This window comes from Vicia villosa, linkage group LG1 (genome assembly GCF_029867415.1).
Source record: "Vicia villosa cultivar HV-30 ecotype Madison, WI linkage group LG1, Vvil1.0, whole genome shotgun sequence".
Classification (NCBI taxonomy): domain Eukaryota; kingdom Viridiplantae; phylum Streptophyta; class Magnoliopsida; order Fabales; family Fabaceae; genus Vicia; species Vicia villosa.
Window position 1 is genome coordinate 153,353,437 of NC_081180.1, and position 14,215 is coordinate 153,367,651.

The following is a 14,215-nucleotide window of genomic DNA, read 5'->3' on the forward strand; positions in this document are numbered from 1 at the left end:
GATTATTATTATGACTCTGGGAGAAAACTCCACTGGGGATTAATTTACAAGGGATTTTTGTGTTCTGTACAAAGCCCAGAATTGAGGCTGACTCTACTTAGGGAAAATCTATTTTGATGGGTTTTATTTGGTGTTCTGTACAAAGCCCAGAATTGAGGCTGACTCTAACTAGGGGAAATATTATTTTCTGCCTTGTATGAAACTCAAGGTTGTGGCGGACTCTTAAATAAACTGAGTATGGATGACTCTATGGGAAAAGATCCTAGATGTTAGGAATCTTTGACACACGACATATGGTTTATCTGCCTTGTACAAAGCCCAAGGTTGTGGCTACTGAACAATGAAGGACTCACTAGGGGAGACTCTATTATTTTCCTTGTACAATGCCCAAGGTTGAGGCTGACTATTAACAGGGAGTTTTATTGTTTTGGTGCCTTGTATGAAGCCCAAGGTTGAGGCTAACTATTTTTTTTGGATTTTGACTCTATTGAAGGATTTATTTAGAAAGACTGATTTTTTTTGGAAGCTAACCCTTTCCAGGGATTTTGACTCAGCTGGAGAAGTTGTCTGTTAAAAGACTGATTTTTGTCATGTTTTTTGGAGGCTGACCCTTTCCAGGGGTTTTGACTCTTTTGGGGAAATTATCTCCTAAGAGAAATGAATCTTTGTTTTTTTGAAGAAGTGATTTTGGAGGCTAACCCTTTCCAGGGGTTTTTATTAAGATGAAAGAAATGATTTGGAGGCTAACCCTTTCCAGGGGTTTTTATTAAGATGAAAGAAATGATTTGGAGGCTAACCCTTTCCAGGGGTTTTTATTAAGATGAAAGAAATGATTTGGAGGCTAACCCTTTCCAGGGGTTTTTGTTAAAATGAAAGAATGTGTGGAGGCTAACCCTTTCCAGGGGTTTTTGTTAAAATGAAAGAATGTATGGAGGCTAACCCTTTCCAGGGGTTTTTATTTAGATGAAAGAAATGATTTGGAGGCTAACCCTTTCCAGGGGTTTTTATTAAGATGATTGGCAGAAAGATTATCTAGTGAGACTTCTTGTTTAAAGCCCAAGATGAAGGCTGACTCTGACTGAGGATAAGCAAACATGGATCCTAGACTCTGCTAAGGAAAATTGATGAAGATAAGGGTGACAGAGACTGTCCATGTCTCTCATTCCAAAAGGTGTACTCAATGTAAAATTGAGACAAACTTAGCTTGTTTAAAGTCTGGTTTAAATTGGAAGAAACTCACCAGGGTATGTTAAAAGGTGACTAAAGACCTGTTCCTATGTTTGTAAGAAACCTGGTGGGTCCTTGTATACAAGCTCAAGAGGAAGCTGGAAATGCTTTTAAGAAGCCTGTGGGTCCTTGTACAAAGCCCAAGAGGAGGCTAATCGAGGGTCATCGAGGGTCCTTGTTATAGCACAAGAGAAAGCTATGTAGTTTTGAACTTATTTTGGCTTTAAGCAAATGGGTAAGAGGTTTCACCGGGAATAATTCCTCTTTGGGTGGATGTGTCCTATTTTTTGGATTCTAAGGTTTTTGCCAAGATGTTTCACCGGGAATAATTCATCTTGGGGGTTTGAACTACAGATCTCTAATTAGGAAAGAGCCTTCACCAGGAAGACATTCTCAATCCTAGGCCATATTCCTAAAATATATATATAGTTTAACTGTCCTAGGGTTTACACTCAAACGTAGTTCTAAACTAATATATATGCACAGTTTATATTTTACAGTAATTTAAATAAAGACTGTAAATGGAAAGCTTGTAAAGCCTAACCTGGATGGAGTGGAGGCCTTTGAAGAAGTATGTACAAAGCCTTACCAGCAATTGATGGATAACAGTTGAATATATATATATGATAAACAGTTAATGGTTTTTGAAAACAGAAGAAGTGAAGATGGACATAGGTCACATAGGTATCTGAAGAGTTTCACCGGGAATAATGCCCTTCAAATACCAAGAGAATGTTTTGAAAACAGAAAGAAGATTTTGAAAATACAGTTTTGAAAACAAGCTAAGAAGAGAAGAAGGTGTTGGGACTTATACTCTATTAGAGGCCCAGAGATTATTTACTGTTTGTGAAGCAGTGAAAATGAAGATTGGAATGATGTAAGTTTTTGTTGTTTGAAAACCTTAATCATCTTGTTTAATCAGAGATCGAAAACAATTTTGAAAATTGACAAAAGTCAACTTAATTAAGGTAAAGATAAAGCTCTTTAACTAATTAAGGCCTAAAAAATTAGGGTTTTATCATAAAATTATCCACAAAATAATTAGGTTCAAACAAAATGAGTATGTATATCTAAAGTATTTAAGAAAACACTTAAAAACATACTATTTTAAACCTAATAAAAATACATGAAATAAATAATATTTTTTATGATTTTTTGATTATTCACAAAATAGATATATTAAATAATAAGTGTGTGAAAAATGAAGTGAAAATAACTTAATTTGATAGGTGAATTAATTGTGTGAAGTTTGTGAGAAATATGAAAGAAAATGGGTGTTAAAAAAATAGTTTGGCCTTTGGAGGATTTGAACCCACGCCCTCTAGGTCACACACTCAAAACAAACACCACTGAGCCAACGCGCGTGTGGTGATAGTAAGCTGGTTTCAATGCAATTCATATAATGTTCAAGTGTTATAGAAGCAAAAAAAGAAAATAAAATCAAAAGGTCTGAGGCGAGGGGGATTCGAACGTCAGACCTTGGGCATGAGGAGACTAAGAGCGCATGTGTGACCACTGGGGCAAGTTATTCATTCGTTTATGAAACACATATCATTAAATATAAAATAAACTCTGTTCAGAGATTTGAAAAATGGCGCCACCCTCCATCTTCGTCTTCAACCTCAAGCTCCAACATTTTTGAAATTCTGATTCTCTCAAATCTCAACCAATGGCCCAGGTGTAAACATGAAACTTGTTCTAAACTCACTCACGATTCTAAATATGCAACTAACACAAATTTATATTAACTACATCTAACTAATTTACTAAAAAACGTGAAGAACCCTAAAATTTGAAAATCAAATTAAATGACTATACTGAAAGATAAATGAATGATGATAGAGGGTTTTCAATCCTCTGATGATGCTGAACAAGATAGAATCGAGCTTTATCACAAAGAGTGCTTAAATTAAAGAGATGGAGTTCAGAAACTTACCTCTGAAAATGGAGGTCGTGAGGATGATAGAGAGCACCTGGGCTCGTATGAATGATCCCAATAGCTTCCTTGGGACTCAGTGATGCTAACTGGATGCTGTTGTGTCCTCAAACCTTTTGAATTGCTCTACTCGACTCCTTCGATTTGAGCTTCAAGTGAACATGGATGAACCTGGAGTTACAGATGAGCTGCAGCCATCTGAACAGCTTCACTATGATCTGAGGAACGTGCCTGGATGCCTAACCTTGCTTGGAACCTCCTGAATTGTTCTGTGGTCCTCCAACTGCAAGTGCTCCAAATGAGAGGTGAAGATGATGATTCTCCACGCCCAGAAGTGTTCCATAGGTTTGGATCACCTCTAAATGCCTCCCTCAATGTGTTTGAATACTTATTTTCAAAGAGAGAGCTTTGGTTTGAAGAATCCGAGTCTTCTTGCCAAAGGACCTTTGAAAAAACTAAATATGAAGAAAGAAAAGAGAAAGCAAGAATTCTGTTGCTTTGGTGTGTTTTTCTACTGAGGTATGCTCTCCTATTTATAGGCAAATGGTTCAGTATAGTTGCAGAGGAGTGAGCTTGCTTAGTGAGGTTGATTTGGTTTTCTTGGCCATGAAGGAAGTTTGCAAATATCTCTTATGCAATGATGAGAATTTTGATTCCATTTGATCAATCCCCTAGCCCTCGATTTTGCTTGATCTTAGGGGACAATTCTGAGACAGAAATGAGCTCTAATTGGTTGGTGAGAAGATTCCTTGGGTGATTCATCAATTTGCCATAAATTCCCAAATGTAATCATTACATAATCACATGTTCTTGTTTTGGGAATCTTCCTCAATTCTTATGCTATGGTGAAAATGAATGCATGGCATGTTTTCAGATGTGGTATGGGTCGTGTAGCATCCATAAATGACGTCATGTGCACAAAATTTCAAAGTTCAAAAATGAGGCATGACCTATAATTTCACTTCATGAGGCCAACTTTGAACAAGCATAACACTTAGCTCAAAATGAATTTGGAGAAGGTTGAACACAATTTGGAAAGCCCTAAACATCTACTTTAAATCATTAGTTTATGGTTCCTTCAGAATCATTAGGGAAATTTGTGAAAAATGAGCCCAAAGTTGGATGAAAACTAGGTTAAAAACACTTAGAAAAATTTCTAAGTTTTTATAACCTAAAGCTTCAAAATTCCAAAACTCTTAAATGGTTGATCTTTTGAAAAAAGTTCCTATGTAAGATGTTGTTTTATTTTGCAAGATCTACAACTTTCATGTTGGAAGTTTTTTGAGTTGTGTAGGTGAAATTTTGAGTTCCCACAATGCCCTCAAAAACCCTAATTCCCGACTTTTTGCTCCTTGATGATTCTTTTTGAATTTCTTTGGTCAAATGACTTTAATATCCATATATTGATGATTTTGATCTTTGAAAGTCATGGTTTGACCAAAAATCTTAAAAGTCAAAGGTGATCCCATACAGTTGACTTTTTCCAGATAAAGTGAGATTTTGGATTTTTGTGTAGAATCAAGATCTTCTCCTCAAATGAGTGATGTAAATGGGTTATATTTAGGTAGTAGAGGTTCTTGAATCATGTCTTGAGTTTTGGATCCATGCCTCTGATTAAAAGTCAGCTATCCTGGTGAATTAGGTCAAAAACCCTAATTGTCGACCATATGAAAATAATGACTGTAGACTTTGAATTGAGGTGTGATGTCCAGTGGATCTTGTCATATGAGCTATTTGAAGATGATTGATGTCTTTGAATGATCCCTTGGGGCTTTTTAGGGTTTCCCAAAGGTGATCCCTGATTTTAGTCCTTGATAGGCTCAAAAACCCTAGTCTGGTGACCTGAGTAAATCTGTATTCAGAGGACTGGGTGTCTAATCAATCATAGGTGAGAAAATGAAGCTCTTGAGTCCTATGATTATGTTAGAGACTAATCCTTCTACTGATTGATCCTTTGCCTGAGTTTTCTTGTCTTTGAACATCCTCGATTAAATGCCAGATGAAGAAGTGACTGCTCTGGGTACTTGCTTTGACCTGATGAAAATCCTGAAGATATGTCATCTCAGGGGGGTCAAAAATTAGGGTATGACAGATGCCCCTATTTAAGTTTCTTTGATATGGAGGGAGAGAGATTGATATCTCGATCTCTCCTGCGTGAAAGAGACTTAAATATCAAAGAATGCCCGAATTTTGGGCGCTCCTGAGATGTTGTAATTGATAAAATCCTTTCATGACTTGATCCCGTTGTCGCACTTGGCGGGGGATGAGGAGACAAACTCCTGTAGGAATACGTCATGTGGATTCTGGTGAATGGATGGCAATGTAGGATGCGCAATCCATCTTCTTTAACTAAGTGTTGACACTTAGAAAAAGGTGCACAACTTCCCCTTGTTTCGGATGTCCATACCTCGAAACTGGTCTCAGTCGTGATTTTAGACAATATCTCAGATAAAGAGAAATTCTCCAAAGATTTGTTTCCTCATCAAACTTCTCATCAGCACTTGGAGATGAGATACCATTTGATGGTAATAAAGAAACTTCGAAGGTTGTTTCCTCATCAAACTTCTCATCAGCACTTGGAGATGAGATACCATTTGACGGTAAATAAAGAAACTTCAAAGGTTTGTTTCCTCATCAAACTTCTTACCAGCACTTGGAGGTAAGATACCATTTGATGGTAAATAAAGAAACTTCAAAGGTTTGTTTCCTCATCAAACTTCTTACCAGCACTTGGAGGTAAGATACCATTTGATGGTAAATAAAGAAACTTCAAAGGTTTGTTTCCTCATCAAACTTCTTACCAGCACTTGGAGGTAAGATACCATTTGATGGTAAATAAAGAAACTTCAAAGGTTTGTTTCCTCATCAAACTTCTTACCAGCACTTGGAGGTAAGATACCATTTGATGGTAAATAAAGAAACTTCAAAGGTTTGTTTCCTCATCAAACTTCTTACCAGCACTTGGAGGTAAGATACCATTTGATGGTAAATAAAGAAACTTCAAAGGTTTGTTTCCTCATCAAACTTCTTACCAGCACTTGGAGGTAAGATACCATTTGATGGTAAATAAAGAAACTTCAAAGGTTTTTTTCCTCATCAAACTTCTTACCAGCACTTGGAGGTAAGATACCATTTGATGGTAAATAAAGAAACTTCAAAGGTTTTTTTCCTCATCAAACTTCTTACCAGCACTTGGAGGTAAGATACCATTTGATGGTAAATAAAGAAACTTCACCATCCCTCCTTTCAACTTGGCGTTTTTGAAGGATTGTCATATGGTCCCGCGCTCTTTTGAGGGGCTAATGACTTTGCTCGAAAGTGGATGAACTGTCTTCGGGAAGAAGACTACCATTCACCTATTTACGCTGAGGAATCTGAACTATCTTCTGGATGAAGACTACCATTCACTGACTCCGTTGGGGATCTTTTGTCGATCCGCTGGGGAAATACCGAACTTCTGAGGAATTCAAAATGCGAAACAAACTACCTTATTTGAAGAAGATTGTCGAGCGTTGCTCTGCAGGAGATTCTCAATTGGGGAATTCCAAAAGTGAACAAACTATCTCTTTGAGGGAGACTACCATTTGTTGACTTGCTTGGGGAGATCCTTGCGTATGAACTGTCGTCTTGAAGGAAAAAGTTCCTCCATAACTTGCAGGGGAAACTTGAGTTCATGCCTTAATGACTCGGGCATTCACATGATCAAAGCCTGACTTGACTATGTATGCATGAATATTATGACAAATATAAAATGTAAAGTGAATGTGAATAGAATTGTCGCGGATGTAAAATCCTATGATACGACCTGAATCTTGTTGATCAGAAGATGTCTTCTTCTTGTAGTTCGAACTCTGTTGGGAAGACCTGGTTATCAGTTGTTCGCTGTCCGAAATGAGTAATATGAATTGAAGTGAAGATCCGTCATCGGGAGATGTTCGCAAAGCGACCTCATGGGGAAATCTTGGTTCCCGGAGTCTCAACCGTTCTCGGAGCAACTGTTTGCATTCTTCCTATTGTTTGTAAACCTTAGAAAGAAATTTCACCTTTATTTTTGCAAGTAAATTCATTTTATTTTATGAAAACATTTGTTTCAAGAAAATGACTGCTTAAACTTAAAATGCATTTCAAGAAACTGAATAAGACTAGATTTGCAAAGAAAAAGCACAAGGCTCAAATTATTATTTATGGAATGGTAATCAGCCAAATGCTTGATTCCATGGAGTATTTACAAAGTTGGAAATTGGTAATTTTTCGGGAAAAGGGCTACGATGAAACGTGACGACCGTTATCTTTCCCTTCCACTCCGAGTTGCGTTGTATTCGTGCTTCGTAGAAGATGACCTACTGCTGATGGATACTCCGCTATGGATTTTTGGATGATCAAGTTTGTCCTGAACACAGTTACTTGCCATATATCCCTAACTTTTGCGTAAACTACCCCTTTCGGGTTTTAAGTTCACCGGGATTGATTATTTATTTTTTATGTCTCTAACTTTTGCCTGAATCGCCCTTTTGGGTTTTCGATTCACCGAGACGCTTTTTTTTGCCTAAGCTGCTCTTTGCGAGTTTTCAACTTAGCGAGCTGTTCTTTTAATTATTTAGGCGAAGTATTTCTTGACTGCGTCGACGTTCACAGGACGGGTGAATTCTTCTCCATCCATAGTCGTGAGTATTAAGGCTCCTCCTAAGAAAGCTCTCTTGACCACGTAGGGGCCGTCATAATTGGGAGTCCATTTCCCTCTCGAATCTGTGAGAAAAGATTGAATCTTTTTGAGTACAAGGTCGCCTTCTTTGATTGTGCGAGGTCGAACCTTTTTGTCAAAAGCTTTCTTCATTCTTTGTTGATATAGCTGACCGTGGCATAAAGCTGTCATGCGCTTTTCTTCAATTAAGTTCAATTCATCGAATCTGCTTTGACACCACTCGGCTTCTGTTAATTTTGCCTCCATCAAGACTCTCATTGATGGAATCTCAATCTCTGTAGGTAGGACTGCCTCCATGCCATATACAAGGGAGAAAGGATTTGCTCCAGTCGAAGTACGTACTGATGTACGGTAACCATGAAGAGCATACGGGAGCATTTCATGCCAATCTTTGTAAGTGATGACCATCTTCTGAACGATTTTCTTGATGTTTTTGTTAGCTGCTTCTACAGCTCCATTCATCTTTGGTCTGTAAGGAGATGAGTTGTGATGTTCAATCTTGAATTCTTCACAAAGCTCCTTCATCATTTTGTTATTCAAATTTGACCCATTGTCAGTGATTATCTTGCTAGGAATGCCGTAGCGACATATGATGTGATTCTTGATAAACCTGACGACAACTTGTCTTGTAACGTTTGCATATGAAGCTGCTTCAACCCATTTGGTGAAATAGTCTATAGCTACCAAGATGAAGCGATGTCCGTTGGACGCTTTTGGCTCGATCATTCCAATCATGTCGATTCCCCACATGGAGAAAGGCCAAGGGGAAGAGAGTATGTTGAGAAGAGATGGTGGCACATGAATTCTATCGGCGTAGATCTGACATTTGTGACACCTCTTTGCGTACTGGTAGCAATCTGACTCCATCGTCAGCCAATAATATCCTGCTCTCAGTATTTTCCTTGTCATGGTATGTCCATTGGTGTGAGTACCAAAGGAACCTTCATGTATTTCTCTCATGAGTACTTCTGCTTCTTTTCTGTCAACGCATCTGAGCAGAACCATGTCGAAGTTTCTCTTGTACAGAACATCTTCATTCAGGAAGAATCTACAAGCTAACCTTCTCAAAGTCTTTCTATCTTTCTTTGACGCCCCAAGAGGGTACTCTTGCTTTTGAAGAAAGTTCTTGATGTCGTGATACCACGGTTTGTCGTCGATGATTGCTTCTACTGTGAAAACATGAGCGGGCCTATCCAGGTGCATAACATCGATCTGAGGAATGTCATTCCAATGATTTATCCTAATCATGGAAGAGAGTGTGGCTAATGCATCAGCCAAGTTGTTTTCTTCACGAGGAATGTGATGAAAATCTACCCTGTCGAAGAAAGGTAACAATCTTCTCGCGTAGTCTTTGTAAGGGATTAGCCCTGGTTGGCGTGTTTCCCATTCTCCTTTGATTTGATTAATGACCAAAGCAGAATCTCCGTATACATCCAAGTGTTTAATTCTTAGATCCACGGCTTCTTCGAGACCCATGATGCAAGCTTCATATTCGGCCTCATTGTTTGTGCACTTGAAAGTTAATCTGGCAGTAAATGGAATATGGGTACCCTGAGGTGTAACAATGATTGCCCCAATTCCTCGTCCATAAGCATTGACAGCTCCGTCGAAGATTAAGCCCCACTGGGATCCTATCTCAGGTCCTTCGTCTGGTAGTGGCTTGTCGCAATCTTTCATCTTGAGGTACATGACGTCCTCGTCCGGAAAGTCAAAACTGGTTGATTCATGACCATTGAGTGGGTGGTGAGCCAGGTGCTCAGCTAGAATGCTTCCTTTCATGGCTTTCTGTGCGTGATACTCAATGTCATATTCTGATAACAACATCTGCCAACGGGCAATTCTCCCAGTTAAGGCAGGCTTCTCAAAGATGTACTTGATTGGATCCATATGAGAGATCAAACAAGTAGTATGTCGAATCATGTACTGGCGGAGACGCTTGGCAACCCAGGCCAAAGCACAACACGTCTTCTCGAGCATGGAGTAGCGGGATTCACAGTCAGTGAATTTTTTGCTTAGGTAGTAAATGGCATGCTCTTTTCTCTTTGTCTCGTCTTGCTGTCCAAGGACACAACCCATGGAGTCTTCTAAGACGGTTAAGTACATTATCAAAGGTCTTCCTTCCACTGGAGGAGACAAAATGGGTGGTTCGAGCAGATATTCTTTAATGTTGTCGAACGCTTTCTGACAATCGTCTGTCCAGACGCAACTTTGATTTTTCAGTAGAAGTTTGAAAATTGGAGCACAAGTTGCTGTCATAAGATATATGAATCTCGAGATGTAATTCAGACATCCAAGAAATACTCTAACTTGTTTCTCGGTTCTAGGTGAAGGCATTTCTTGAATTGCCTTAACTTTGTCTGGATCTACTTCAATTCCTCGTTTGCTGACAATGAAACCAAGGAGTTTTCCTGAGTATACACCAAAGGTGCACTTGTTGGGGTTCAGGCGAAGCTGAAACTTCCGTAAGCGTTGAAATAACTTTGTCAGATTTTGTATGTGATCTTCTTCATTTTCTGATTTGGCAATCATGTCGTCCACATAGACTTCCACTTCTTTATGCATCATGTCGTGGAAAAGCGTAGTCATGGCTCTTTGATAAGTTGCCCCTGCGTTCTTTAGTCCAAAAGGCATAACACGATAGTAGAACGTGCCCCAGGGGGTGATGAAAGCTGTTTTCTCCATGTCTTCAGGTGCCATTTTGATTTGGTTGTATCCTGAAAATTCGTCCATGAACGAGAAAACTTTAGATTTTTCTGTACTGTCTACCAACATATCAATATGTGGTAAAGGAAAATCATCCTTAGGGCTAGCTTTGTTCAAATCTCTGTAGTCGACGCACATGCGGACTTTTCCGTCTTTCTTAGGAACGGGAACAATGTTAGCTAACCACTGAGGGTATTCTGAAGTGACGAGGAAACCAGCGTTGATTTGCTTTTGAACTTCCTCTTTGATTTTCATGGCCATCTCCGGATGAGTTCTTCTCAATTTTTGTTTGACCGGAGGGCATTCTGCTTTTAATGGCAAGTGATGCTCCACTATACTGGTATCCAACCCTGGCATATCTTGATAAGACCAAGCGAACACATCTGAGAATTCTTTGAGCAGTTGTATCAAACTCTCTCTGATCTCTGAACTGAGCGAAGCTCCAATCTTAACCTCTTTTCTGTTTCCATCGGAACCAAGGTTAATGATCTCTAGAGGTTCATTGTATGACTGAATGACCTCTTCCTTTTGTTGAAGTAATCGTGAAATTTCCTTTGATATTTCTTCGTCTTCTTCTTCCTCTGCCTCGAATACAGGAAACTCAAAGCTTGGAGAAGTCATACGATCGCACGTTTCAACGGGGTATTTTATGATTAATCTGCATATGTGTGATAAGTTTTATTTAGACAACGAGGGAAGACTCGGTGTATGCAGTTAATGGAATATTTGATGTTTTTTAAGGGTGTTTTTTAGGATTACCAATTTCCGAAAAAAGAAAAGGGAAAACTAAACGAAGGAACAAAATGACATTTTTATTTATTGACAGTCATTTCTTGAAACAAAGACCCTATAAAACAAAACTCTATTGCTTTGGGCGAAGCAAAGAGGGACATTTTTCTAAGAAATAGTAAAATGCAAAGCCCTATGAAACATCTCTTCACCCTGGGCTATGGTGAGAGGACAAAATAACGGTGAAAGTTCCTACTTAGGAGTGCGAACAACAGTTGAAACTTCGACAGCTGTCCAATAGTGGCGAACCCCATTGTGCACTAAGTAATTTGGAACCTTAGGCTTAAGCTGGCCTGTGGTAGGTCTTGATTTACCAACCACTGTCTTTGCAACACTCAGACGATCTTCTTCTACTTCAGCAGACTGAGCGGTGTGAGCATACCCATTTCCAAGTGGAGTATGTCGGTTTTTCTTTTGAGGAAACTTCCAATTTTCTGAATGGAGAGACTCGTTGTCGGAGACACTTTCGAGATCATCCTCTTCTGTATTTTGGTCTTGCTCTTCTCCCAAGATGGCATTGACTAGATATGTGAACTCTAGATCAGTAGCCTCGGAAGGTGACTTGGGGATATAATCCTCAATGATGATTTCACCAATCGATGATGATGAATAGCACGGGTTATACATCTCTTTTGGCTGAGAGAGGTACTCAAAATCACTGTTCCATCCAGTTGGAACAATATCTTCAAGAGAGATTCTTGAACTTTCAGGGGCGGACTATTTCACCATGTAGTCGAATTTTCCGCTTGGTTCTCCTAATGTATCCCAAGTTTCTTCGGGGATAGGAGGAACTTCTTCTGATGAACCATGACTTCTGGTGGTGAAGCTGTTAGTAACTTCATCACTGCTTGGTTGAGTCTTATTTTCAGATCCCTTAGTCGGATAACAGCAAGGTGAATCAGACTCTGATAGGGCTATGTATCCTGTCTCGAGAAGATAGGATAGCCATTCCTCTTCATCGGTGTTTTCCGTACCGATGGTATTGACTGTTTGTTGAACAGGTTGAAGAAAACCTCCGCTGCGGAAAGTTTCTTGAATTGGAAGAACTATCTCAATTCCTGGAATAGTTTTTGATGATGTTGGAAAGAATCCAATTGCTGTTCTGTTCTTGTTGTTGGTAGGAATATTAATGTGCCCCCAACCACTGGTAGTGCCATCCTTTACAACTTGGATTGCATCTCTTTAGGAAGAAATAGACGCTGCTTTCTCCTTTCCTTTGTCCAAGGAAAGTGCTTGGAATTTAGTTCCAACAACTTCTTTTGGTTCTATGTCGGAGAATGATGACAGGTTGCTGACGATCAGAGCTCGTTCTCCACATACGATTACCAATTTGTCATTTCTTATGAACTTCAGTTTCTGATGAAGTGTTGAAGTAATTGCCCCAGCCTCATGAATCCACGGGCGACCTAGCAAACAACTGTATTGTGCTGGAATATCCATAACTTGGAAAGTGATTTTGAACGTCTGAGGTCCAATAGTTATGGGAAGATCCACTTCTCCAAAAACTGACTTCCTTGATCCATCAAATGCTTTGACGATGACATGACTTTTTCTTAGAGGGTAATCTTCGAAAGATAATCTTGACAATGTTGATTTCGGCATGACGTTGAGAGAGGATCCGTTGTCTATTAGGACTCCTGTGAGTACATCACCCATGCAGCCAACTGAGATGTGAAGTGGAAGATTATGGTCCACTCCTTCTTCAGGAAGATCTTCGTCACAGAAACTTAGGCTAGTCCCCGCGGAGATGTTGGCAACGATGTTGTTGAATTGGCTTATTGTGACGCTAGGTTCTATGAAAGCTTGTTCCAAAACTTTCTGTAGAGCTTCCCTATGAGCTTCAGAACTCAATAGCAGGGAGAGAACAGATATCCTAGACGGAGTATGTAGTAATAATTGATCTACAATGTTGTATTCACTCCTCTGGATTAACTTCAAGATCTCATCATTTTCTTTCGCTTGAACAGCATTGGTCGGATGATTGTCTTGCCTATGTGGTACTTCCTCCGAAGGTTTCTCCACATTTTCTGTTGTTCTGTTGAAGACTCGTCCACTTCTGGTGACTCGACTAACATCAGCAATGTTGACAACAGACGGTAATGGTATTTCCTTACCATTTTCAATGAATGTAGCATTGTACTTGTATGGTATAGCCTTGCTGGACTCATGCGGTACAGGACCTGGTAAGTAGATGACTAGCGGAGCAACTGCCGTCTTCCTGCTATCATACTTAACTTGCATTGGTTCAACTTGATTAATTTGAGGAGATACGGTAAAGACTTCGTCATCTTCTCTGTTGGCAAGAACAGTAATGGTATTGTCATCCATCAGCTTTTGAATGTCGTTGCGAACACGCAAACATCCTTGTGAATTTCTTCGACAAATTCTGCATCTACTGTAAGCGTGGAAATCTGTTCCAAAGTAGGCAAGTCCATTTAAAGTTTTATGGAACCTGACTACCGATCCTTCAAGATCTTCAACTTTGTAGACTTTGTATTCTCCTGGACATCCTTGAACCATGTTGATGTCATGTTCAGTCCTGGCTCAGATATGTTGAATCCATCCTAAGTCCATTTGTTCTTGTAATGCAGCTTGAACTACGGCACATCCTTGATTATTCTTTGGACAAATATCGCATGGGAAGTAGTTGTGAGGTGGTACATGGACGTACCCAGCTTGTTTAGCGTGCATCTTGACAAGATTTTCCCCTATCTGACGAATGTCGTAGATTTGAATGACGTTAGGGTGTTGATCTATCAGGTTTACTGAAGCTTCTTTATGTTGCGGCAAAGGATTTGCTTGGACGTTTGGACTAGTATCTTTGAAGGATAGCATTCCGCTCTTCACTAATCGTTGGA